We start from the raw sequence: 11,567 nt of genomic DNA on the forward strand, positions 1-11,567 counted from the left end.
GACATAGACAACCGACAACATGCTTCCTAATCCAAGCAAATATAAACAATATGTGCTTTGCTTTATTCACCTGGGGGATCTGGAAAACCAACTACATCTCAGGTGTATGACGCATAGAAATAGGGAAGAAAATGGCTATTCCATAAATATCAAAATACACAATTAACCCACAAAAACAGAAGGCTGCACGTAACAAATAATGTGACCCACACGCTCCCTAAATGTCTAATTGCTGCTGGTATTAGGGCATCGGGGAAATTTTGTTAGCATTCAATATATCGCCTGAATCTACCGCTTCACCAAGATAACTTCCTACGTTACATTGACCCAGAAATGAGACTGAAAATTCCACGACCACTTCCTCGACACTTAGAGACATTGTACCATCGTCTTCGACTGAACGTGGCATACACGAACAATTATCTGTACCGCATAGGACTTACCACTAACCCATACTGTGATAACTGTCGCAACTTAGAGACAATTGAGCACATATTACTAGAATGCCCCGCGTACCGCGATGAGATAATTTTTTTAGCACCAAATGGACATGATTTGCCACGAACCGTTAACGTTACCGAATATCTTAGGTCCAGTGCCAGGCCCTTCAAAACAGCTACGGGTTTTGGATTTATTGTTCAAATACCTGACAGAAATTGGTCAAATAGGAAAGCTTTAAAAATTGCATCCTTCCTATACAAAAGCCTAAATTTACCCGCCATGTCACCTGTAAATATTAGTATCAGGTCCACTCGGACATTTCATATTTATTTTTATCCTTTTTTTCTCCCACTCCTTTCTGGAATCTTTTAATCCCATTCCCCATCCCTAAACAGAGTAGCATGCCAGCGGTTATATACGCGCCGGCAAAATTCTCTGTTTTTCTAATAAAGAGCCCTCTCTCTCTCTCTCTCAATATATCGCCTTGAGAAAGGAAGAAAAGAAAGGTTCACGAATTTTTATTTAACCCCTAATTATGCCACACAGTTCATTTATTCCTGTACCTCATCCCATTACTGCACATGATCCCCATTTCTTCGTAATATGAGCTCTGCATTTAGTTATCTTTTGACACAGTGAAATACCTACATAAGGTTTAAAAAGGAAAGCAAACTGCAAACGCGATCAATCTGACTGCGTGGCTCTGGCTAATCCAGGCATGGTCATCCTCGAACGCAACTGCAACGCTGCATGCGCTCGACCGCGGCCGTGCTTCTGTTCGGCGCGCTCTGACGCTACCGACTGGCGCCTCCGCGGCCTCCGCCGCACGCGGGGGCGTGGCCTCCAGAAGAAGGCGACGGTGGCGCCATCTGCATTTTCAATAAAAAATGCCTCAGCGCGGAGCCCTCATTCAACCCACTCTCCCAATCTAGTACACTCTAATCCTACTATAGTATCATCTCCAACCAATCTGCTTTGCCGGTAGCCATTTCATGCTTACATATACTCTCGATTACGGGAGAGCCATCATTTTTTCTTTCTTTATTTTTAACTCTTTGCTGCAGAGCCAAATGTAATATAATAAACGTATTTTTTCTGCAAATACTTCCGACCTGAATGACAGCATGTGTTAGCATTTTCTTTCTTAAGGCTTTCTGTGCATCTTAGAAGCACTGTCAAGGTTTTGTGAAAATTCATCTATACTTTTTTTTGTAATTGTCCTTGGTTATGCAAGTGAACATAAACCTGTTCACACCATTTGAAGTGTTCTTATAGTTGAACCGGAAATGAACTGTTTTTGCTGAAGCGTAATAAAAACTAGAATGAAAAAAATGTTTGTTTTCACACTCTGGTGTGTATTATATATTAAATGGAATTGTAAATCTACATACATGAGCAGTATGCCTGAGTATCCTGCCTGTCACTTTTTCTTCAGGTGCTTATGTGAATCTGCTGAACCTGAGCTGTAGAGTACCTTAAACACTCAAATATTATTCTCGTCTTTTTTATTGCTCCCTACGTGTGAGTAAAGCCCCTGGTTGGCGTAAACGTGTAGGGAGGGGCTTTACGTGTGAGTAAACAGCACAAGGATGATGCGGACTGAAAGAACATATACGACGGAGAGGCGCTACCAACTCACCCACATCAAGCTTCTGCTGCATCCTTATGCTGTTCAACCACACATAGTTACACACCAACTGACCCAAATGCATAACATGTTGGAAGATATTGTTCCCTCTTTTTTTACATAGTATAATTTATGTGAACATTGTATTGGCACCCGAACTATGTAGTATTTTTATAAAATGTGAAGTTAGCTTGTGTTAGTGGCTGTGCCTTTGTGAATTTTGCTCCATCTGTGTGACTGATGCCTTCAGTATAGCTTTTTGGTACATAATAACTTTTGATATTTTTGTATTAAGGTAAGTAGAGCCAGACCTTGTTATAATAAAACATGTTATAATTAACTAATGGATATAAAAGAAATACATAATGTGCTATGTAATTACAGGCACTTGCTTACTTTAATATACTAGGATGTGAACATCATTTTATGTTAATTGTGATAACGGCTGTTCATTATTCAATATTCAGTTCTATTTGTATTCGATTCAGTCTCAAAAATCACTATTCGCACACCCCTATTGTTTGGCATACAATAAGATGTGATCTTTTTCTGTCGGGGTCATTTTTTTCTCCTAGACTTTTGTACATGTGCAAGTATTCAGAGCTTTTTTCATTATTATATTGTGTCAGCTTTTTATTGTCTTCTTGTAAGGGCTTCTTTGTAACAGTGAAGCATTTAACTGATTATTACAAAATTATTCTGTAAGTAACTGCTTCAGTGTACTAAATAGATATCTGTGTTTTATGTATGTGCATTTTTAATTCTTGTTAATATTTCGATGCTTGCACTAGTAGCACATAATCTTTCAAATTATTATAATTTTACTTTGTTGGATGCTCCAAGAGAAGTTGAGTGACAGTACGTGCCAGTTCATTATTGCCATTTAATGCAGTTTTATGACAAAATTTCATCAGAAACTAAAATTATGATTCCAAATTGTGTAGTTCATGTGTGTTTTTATGGTTATGCTATGGTTCTGGCAGTACTGCAGTCACTGGTATGACTTTCTTTTTTCTAGTACAAGGGTCATGCAAACCTTTGAGAACCTTGAAAATAATTTGATTTGACAGCAACATTCTCAAGGATTGTAAGTTATGCAATTGTTATGCATCCTTAAAGATACCCTAATTTTCACTTCATGAACTATAACCCTGAAGTGATCAAAATGTTAGTGTTTGGTGCCACCAACAATGGCGACGAAGTGCCAATTATCACAAAATCTGTCTGCCATAGCAAGATGCACTAAGATTGCTGTTGGCCCCGAGTACAAAGCCAAGAAACTGAAATAGGGTGACATGCCACTCAAAGCACAGTCAGAGACAAAGCGAAAATCTCCAAAATCTAATAATGTAATCGTTGATTTGAAAGTGACAATTAACACTGCACTGCAGTTGAAGAATTGGCATGTCGAAAAGTCCCCGAGCTCCCACATCAAATGAGTTGTAATTAATTCGCTGTGTGCCATTAAGTTGAAAGGTTACACTTTGTTACAGAACCCTCAAACTCATACGTTTAGTATATGAATAATTCTCTAAAACACACATGCAAACACGCACACACACACGAATGAGAAAAAAGGGGTTAACTGAGGGGCTCAATTTTTATTAATCATATCGTAAAAGCATGAGACGAATCTCACGTTTTTGCCATGCTTTCCCCCCGCCTTTCACCTCATGGTTCTGCTGCAGCCTCCTCTTCGCTTTCATCCTTGCACCTTGGTTCACTCGCCGCTTTTTTCATTTATTTATGACAAAAACCTGCATTCGCTCCAAGATCATTACAGCTCAGAGTGGGGGTGGGGCCGTATACACATATTTACACATGTGTAGATGTAAAGAGAAAACACAGTGCCACACAAGTGAAACAAGACTTTATAAGCAGGTAAACAAAAGCAATAGATCGCTAGTATCTAGGTGTCATACCCGTATAAAACGAAATAAGTACAGAAGTACAGTACAGAAAACAAAAGTACAGGATGAAGTAAAAGCAGCACTACAGAGCTCGAACACACATATAAAACTGAGAATTCGATGCGATACCTACAACGGTTTCAGGAAGCTTGTTCCACTCCGATGCTGTTCGCTGAAAAAGTTAATACTTCAGCAAATTGCCTCTGGAAGTTGTCTCCTGAACTTTGAAAGCATGGTCAAAGCGATTCAAAATGTAATGTGGTGCGAGCATGTAGCTCGTTTTATCTGTGCCAGAGAACCCATGAAAAATATTATAGAACTTCAGCCTAAGATAACGCCTAGGATTGCGCAAAGTCTGCAGTTGCAATATAGTCTTCGTAGCGGTGGGCGCTACTTGTGCGGTGATCATCATCATCATCATCATCATCATCATCAGCTTTGTTACGCCCACTGCAGGGCAAAGGCCTCTCCCATACTTCTCCAACTGCCCCGGTCAACTGTGCGGTGATAGTCACCGACAAAGTACCTGGCTGCTTGATTTTGTACGTGCTCTAGCAAATATATCATGTTCTTTTGATGAGGATCCCACAGTACACTCACATACTCGAAAATAGGACAAACGTATGACGTGTACAGCACCTTTCTCACGCCTTCAGGGCACGCGTGGAAAGCATGAGCCAAAAATGCAAGGGTTCTGTTGGCTTTATTTGCGGTTTTTCTTATGTGTTCATTCTATGAAAGGGTATCTGTAAAGTATACACCAAGGTACTTTGCCTCCTTTACATGTGGTAAGCTGACATTGTTGACATAGGAGTTTGGTGAGTCTAGCTTTTTCCTAGAGAAATGAACGTAATTGCATTTAGTTGTGTTTAGAGCCATGTGCCAGGTACTACACTATTCAGAAATTTTATTCAGATCAAATTGAAGAATTTCGATATCAGCTGGAGTGTTAATTGGGCGTTAAACAATGCAGTCATCTGCATACAACCGATTTATGAAATAATTCCTTTTGATATGTCATTGATGAAGATTAAGAATGTCAAAGGGCCTGCAATCCCTGCGGTATGCCAGACGTAACGGGAAATGATGACGATTTCGAACCGTTGACAATGGTAAGCCGACTACGAGAAGAAAGGTAGCTCTCCAGCCATTTAAACACATTTTCAGGTAGACCAAGGTGGGCTAGCTTGTAGTATAAGCAACGACGACTGACTTGGTCGAACGCTTTCCTGAAGTCTAAGAAAACGCAAGCCGCCACGAATCCTTTATCAGTTGCAGACACAAGGTCGAAATGGAGTTCTACCAGTTGTGTGTTACAGGAGAAACCCTGCTGAAATCCGTGCTGGTTCTGGAAAAAATACCTGTGCTCACTGAGATGTTTAGCTATGTTGCTATACAAAATATGCTCCAATATTTTTGATGCTTCACATAACAGAGAAATTGGGCGGTAATGTTCAACATTATTTTTAGGTCCTTCTTTATGAACTGGTACAACGTTTGCAACTTTCCATTCGTCTGGAACTGCTCCTATTTTCAGCGAAAGTGCAAACAGACAGTGGAGAAGGTGACTCATGGGGCAAGCGCCACATTCGCTCTCATCTTTCTCATCTTTCTCTCATCTTTCACTGTGGTTAGAGTTACTGTATATGCTACCAACTCTAGCAGTGCTTGTTCATTAGGTTACGCTGGAAATGTCAACGCTCGCTGCAGGAACAGCCACCTAAAGCTATGCTATAAAATTAGGCGTGCTTCCATCAGCAGCAGCAGATGGCTATGATTACAGTTTCTCCTCCATGAGAAAAAGGACATTGCAGCTCGGCCTTCCATTGAACTCTTCGGTGCTTCTGTCTTTCGGAGCTTGTGTGCTTGGACACTCACACAGGCATGTGTGAATCGCGCCATAGAGGAACTCAATGTTTAATCAGTCCAATTTCATTGCTAATCGGATTATTCATTTCATTCTTCCTTTATTGCCTCATTAATCTATATATATATATATATATATATATATATATATATATATATATATTATATATATATAATTTCTTTTTCTCTGGTTTATTATAATGGATGCTTGCTGATTCATATTGGATTTTACTCATTTGAATTTATTCATCAAAATTATGGATTTCTAAATTTATTCAGTTAAGAGGAAGCTTTAGCTCGGCCCCAACTCCGACATGCTGCCTATTCAAATACATGTAAAACGCAGAAATGCTTTCCTGAGATAACCAGTGGACCAATTTTAATGAAATTTGTTGCATTTGAAAGGAAATGTTAAATTCTGGTGTCTGTTGGAAGCGGAATTTTGATTTAGGGCCTGAATTTTTTTCAACGGAATTTTCAGAAATTGCTACGTTTGAAAAGACATAGAAGCACGAAGCTTACAAATTCGTACTTCTACACCTAGAACAGGTATCGCACTTTTGTCAAATCCATCCACTAGAGCATCCAAAGCGGATAAATTTGATACGTCAATTAATTTATATACTACGTGGATTTGTTACCATGTTTACAAGGGTTTTGCAAAAGTTCAATTCAGAAATGAGTGGTCTATTTGAAAGCCAGGAATAACATATCAATTTTGTCCGCTTGAGATGTACTATTATGTGCAACTGATATAATTTTTCATTGCGGAGTTTTAGAGTTATAAACGTGATCAAAATATGGACGACCTAAATCAACAATTCGCAACCTTGCAAATGTCACTAATTCTTACCTTTTTTATTTTTCAAATGTAACAAACCGATTTGTAATCTCCCATGTACTTAGATAGGAGGCCCCGAGGTAAAGCTTTTAGCACACATGTAAGATCTGCCCGACTCTTGGCAAAGCCCCGTGAGTGGGTGTGTGCCATGGTGTGTACCAAAGACTTCAAGGTCATCATCATCATCACCTATAAATCAGCGCCAGCTAGTCCTATCGCTATCGTCTGTAGTAATGGCGGCCCGCAGAAATAGAGTCCACAAATCGGCACCGACTTGACTGCGAAGACTGCGAGACCGCACTGATTAGTCGTGAAAGATTGCGGAAACAAATCGCCGGCGAAAGGGGGGCTTGCATAAAGCGTTGCCTTAGCCCAAGGTCGATTGGCAAGTCTGCGAAGAACACAAGGAAAGATATAAAATTTGTGGATGCTTAGAGGCTTTGGTAACGTTTGACGACGGTGCGCAGTGGCGCAGCATGTGAAGATGTCAGACATTTACTGAGTGCGCTTTACTGCTAGCCGCCCGCGTTATCTGCGAGCGAGCGAGAGAGAGATGAACTTGGTTTTACAAATTGCTTTTTGTAGAGTATAGGAGTAGCGAACGCGACGGCTCTATGCGCAGTATCAGTGGCCTGAAGAAACGCATCGCTGCATGGTTCCTGAATAATGTGCGACAGCCGGCGCGCGCTCAAGAACCGCCGCGCCGTGATCGCTGTCGCTCTGCAGCATGGATTTTATCGCACGCTCGGAACTGCGCGTAGTCGCTGTCGGTACGGTGTGTAGACTTGCGGTACATAAATGCGCGTTCTCATTCCTATCATTAAGCCCGGTTCACATGGTGCGATGTTACATTGCGTTTTTCGCAGCTACGATTTCCCCAAATGCGAACTTCGCATTGCCATTTCACATGCACCCAGCGCTGCAGCTGCGATTTTTGGCATTTTCGAGCACCAAGCAGAGGCCTGGAGTATTCTTGGCGTCAGTTTGCTTCGGTAAGAACACAGTAAAGCAACTTAGGAACTGTTTTCGTGAAAGTTCTTTGTGTTTGAGTGCGCTGCATTATCAAAACAAAAATTAAGTAGGAAGGCCACAGTGACGCGTCTACGATCCACGTTGTGATTGGTTCCCCGTCCTTGTCGCATGTGCGCTTTTCCGAAGTTCAGCACTCCAAACATCGAAAAATCGTCGCACGCACGAAGGGTCCGACGGCCCATTTGATGCATCTGTGAATTCGCAAGTGCGAATACGGGCTTTATCGTACACGCATTTGTCGGTGTAATGCTTATAAACGTAGCCGGTTACTCTTGCTGAATTTACTTAACATCAATTTGCATATTTTTAATACAACGATATTTAAATATGAATGATTTTCGGTGATAACCAGAGATTGGTTATATAGAAATTTCACCTAATGCTGTGTCAATCAACCGCCCATACAACACTCTTTTAATACTCCTGGAACTTAATAAAATCTGGACCGCTGGTCCGTTTCCAGAGTTCTGGAAAACAGCAATTGTTACCATTGTGAAGTAAAACATAGCCTAGGTCTGCCACTTAGTCGCCAACCAATAGCTCTAACAAGTTATATCTGCAAACTCCTCACATGGATGTTTAACAAGTACCCAATGCACTTAGGAAAATGAAAAGCAGTAGATAAATAGCAGTGTTGTTTTACGAAAGTTCATTCTACAATAGATTACCTTCTCCACCTGAAAACACAAATACAAGTACTTTGTGTGTAAAAACAAGGCTGCCTTTTAGCTTTCAACCTACAGAAAGCCAATCATACAATGTGGCAGCATGGCATTGGTGTGTGTTGTGCTCTTTATATGTCAACTGTGTTCAGTTTCCATACTTTACGTCGCCTGTCAATATGTGAACAGCAAACAGATATGACCATTAATAGTTGAGGAAGCTGGGTGCTACAAAAGGGCTCACTGTTCTGTCCAGAAAATACTATACATCTGCAAATCTAGAATCCTGCCAGTACTGGCACTTGAGTACTAAAGTACGCCACTTCCTGTAAAACCAGAACACGAATTGGGCATAATTTTTACCAAAAGTTACATTTGTCCCGCAACAAATGTCTTGCCAAAAGAAGTGACTGCGGTCACTAGACATGCTCGAACTGTTATCCAACAAATACTTGGGCTCATTCAGGATATGCCCAGAATAGATATGTGAATTACTGGAAAACTGCAAAGAACGAAAACTGGTGTTTAGGTCTCTTTCTCATGCTTTAAGTGGCACTAGTGTAACGCTAGGCAACATGAGTGCAGAAACCATTTTTGTGGAAGCAGCTAGATAATGGGCCAGTCTTATCTTTCAGTTCTCGGAATCATTCTTCCTGAATTACATTTGTGCCATTCTCGGAAAATTCCTGAACCTGGTCATGTTATTTTGACGACATCATTGTTTTTTCAACGACGTTTGCCAGGTATTTTCATCACATATCGCCAATTCTGCACGTGTATGCAGTGCCAGTTTCCAGCTAAAGTTGTCCGGATGTCACTTTCGTTGTTGCAAAATCACTTTGCGGTCACCTTGTTCACAATGCCAGCACCCCACCTAAACCCTGTGCACTCCTGTGCTAAAGACATCTGCTTTTTCATTGGCATGTTTTCCTATTTTGTCACTTCGTGCTAAATTTGGCGGATATCAAGCACCCATTTGCCAACCTTCTCAAGAAAGATGAGCCTTTTTTATAGCGCCCTTGGAAAGATGGTGCATTTTTTATCCTTATGCTCCTTTCCACAAATTTTCTTATATTGGCGCACTTTGACCCATGGGCTCCTACAATAATTGCTACAGATACCAGCAGCCAGAGAATGAATGCTGTCCTTGGACAGCACTGGCATGGTCAAGACTGCATGATAGCATACGATTTGCTGTCCTCCCCAGAGTGCAACTGCTTGATTGCCAAGCACGAATGCATTGCCTTTGTCTGAGCAATTGCCAACTTTTCTCCATACCTTCTTGGCTGTTCATTTAGAAGCTGCCTTGGACGGTGGGCTTAGTGTTTAAAGCAATACTTGTTTTGTGTAATGTATGTCTGGGCACCTGCATCAGCATGCTTGTCCACCAACATCAACAACGATGCCTATGCTCTGCCGATAACAGACTTCCTTCATTCCAGTGATGATCAACAGCACTGGGATCCTGCCTAAAATCCCATAATAGACCATCTCAGCTCAGAGGCCACATGACACACAGCTCCAGAGGTTTACTGTGTACAGTGGAACTTTAGAACACCACCGTGTTCTTGTCAGTGGCCCTGAGAGCCTGCGCTCCTGTGTCCTCCAGCAGCTTCATAACATATCCACTGCATCGCTTTTTGGTGTGACATGTACTTAATTTTGACTACTTTCGGTGTTATTTCATTTGGCCTGGACTTTATTTCGTGCAGAAGTATGTTGGCAGCTATGAACCGTGCCAATGAGACATGAGGCCACCAATGCCTCCCACTGGCCTTCTTCAGCCCATTGACATTCCAATAGAGCCCTTCCATATCAGCCTCAACCTGCTTGCTTGACCCTCTCTTAATATTGGCCTCGATGAACAAATGGGTCGCCATCACGACAGCTTATACTACTCATTACACAATTACTCGCAGAAAAGCAATGGACGGGGCCAGTTAATGTTCATAATTTCCTTGCACAATGTTTTTGACTAGAACAGAACAAATGAGAAGGAACAATGCAATTGATAGTGTGGAGGCATTACTGATAATGTGAAAGCGCATAAGGATTCTACGCCTTCATACTATTGGTTGTGTTCATTTTCATTCTTTCTGTTCTCATCAGAAACACAGCACAAAAAAAAAAAAAAAACATGTAGGCTATTACTCATGCATTTCAGACCAGCTGTGCTACAGATCTTGCTGACTTTCTTCTCTATGGTGTGATTCTGTTTTACAGAGCCCCCACTATCTACAATCTTTAGAATTTGTGCAATGTGACTTTTTGTTAGTGGCTGTACATTGTAAATTTTCCTGCATCTTTGCAACTGGTCCATTCAGTAGTCAATTTTCTTTTTTTTTTTTTTGCATGTGCACAATATAATGTCATTTTTTTTCTGCTATGCTCAAGTTAATTTATTTACCACATGCATGGAGTTTCACATAAGTGGTTGGGACGAGGGAATAAAAGCTGCATTAAAAACAGCATGACTAGCCCCACGTCCCCGGTTCACTAAGGCAGCATGGCAGTAAAAGAAAAATACATTTCAATGTCGGTGTCAAATAAAAAAAAACATGATATCCACATAAAACATATTTTACAAAAAGTGAAATTTATCTGTGAACATATTTAACACAGCATGCTTAAAACAGAAGTGTTAGAGAGTGTGCGAACATTTTCATAAGAAATCTTGAATTTATTTAATGTCTTCGTCAAGCACTAACTTAATGTCATAGTTTGTGCACGGCCGCGCCACATACCATTGTTCCGAATGTCTGTTTAGGTGCAAAGAAGGATTTAGTTTCAAGTTAGCTACACTGTGTATACAACTGCAATTTTTTACAATATCAGATTTAACGGAAAGTAATAAAGTGTATTCATATAGCATATTTAATTTAATTACATTATATTTACCGAATAGTTCTGAAGTATGTGCATTAAATGGTAGGTTTGCAACAGAACGTAGCTCATGTGTTTGTTCCCTCCAATTTCTAGACCGCTCGCTTCCTTAGGAGGCCTTTTTCCCCCATTATTATTCCATTTCAGCCTTTTCAGTATCTTTGCATGTAAGCCTTCCTTTATCATAATTGAGCATTTACCTTTCATTACGAGTCCAGTTTGCTAAGTCTGTTTCAGCGCATAAATTACGGTGTTTAATGAATGCTTCTGCCTTGTTAATTCTTGTTGATATATTAATTTTTGCA

The sequence above is a fragment of the Dermacentor andersoni genome, chromosome 4, assembly GCF_023375885.2.
Source record: "Dermacentor andersoni chromosome 4, qqDerAnde1_hic_scaffold, whole genome shotgun sequence".
NCBI lineage: Eukaryota > Metazoa > Arthropoda > Arachnida > Ixodida > Ixodidae > Dermacentor > Dermacentor andersoni.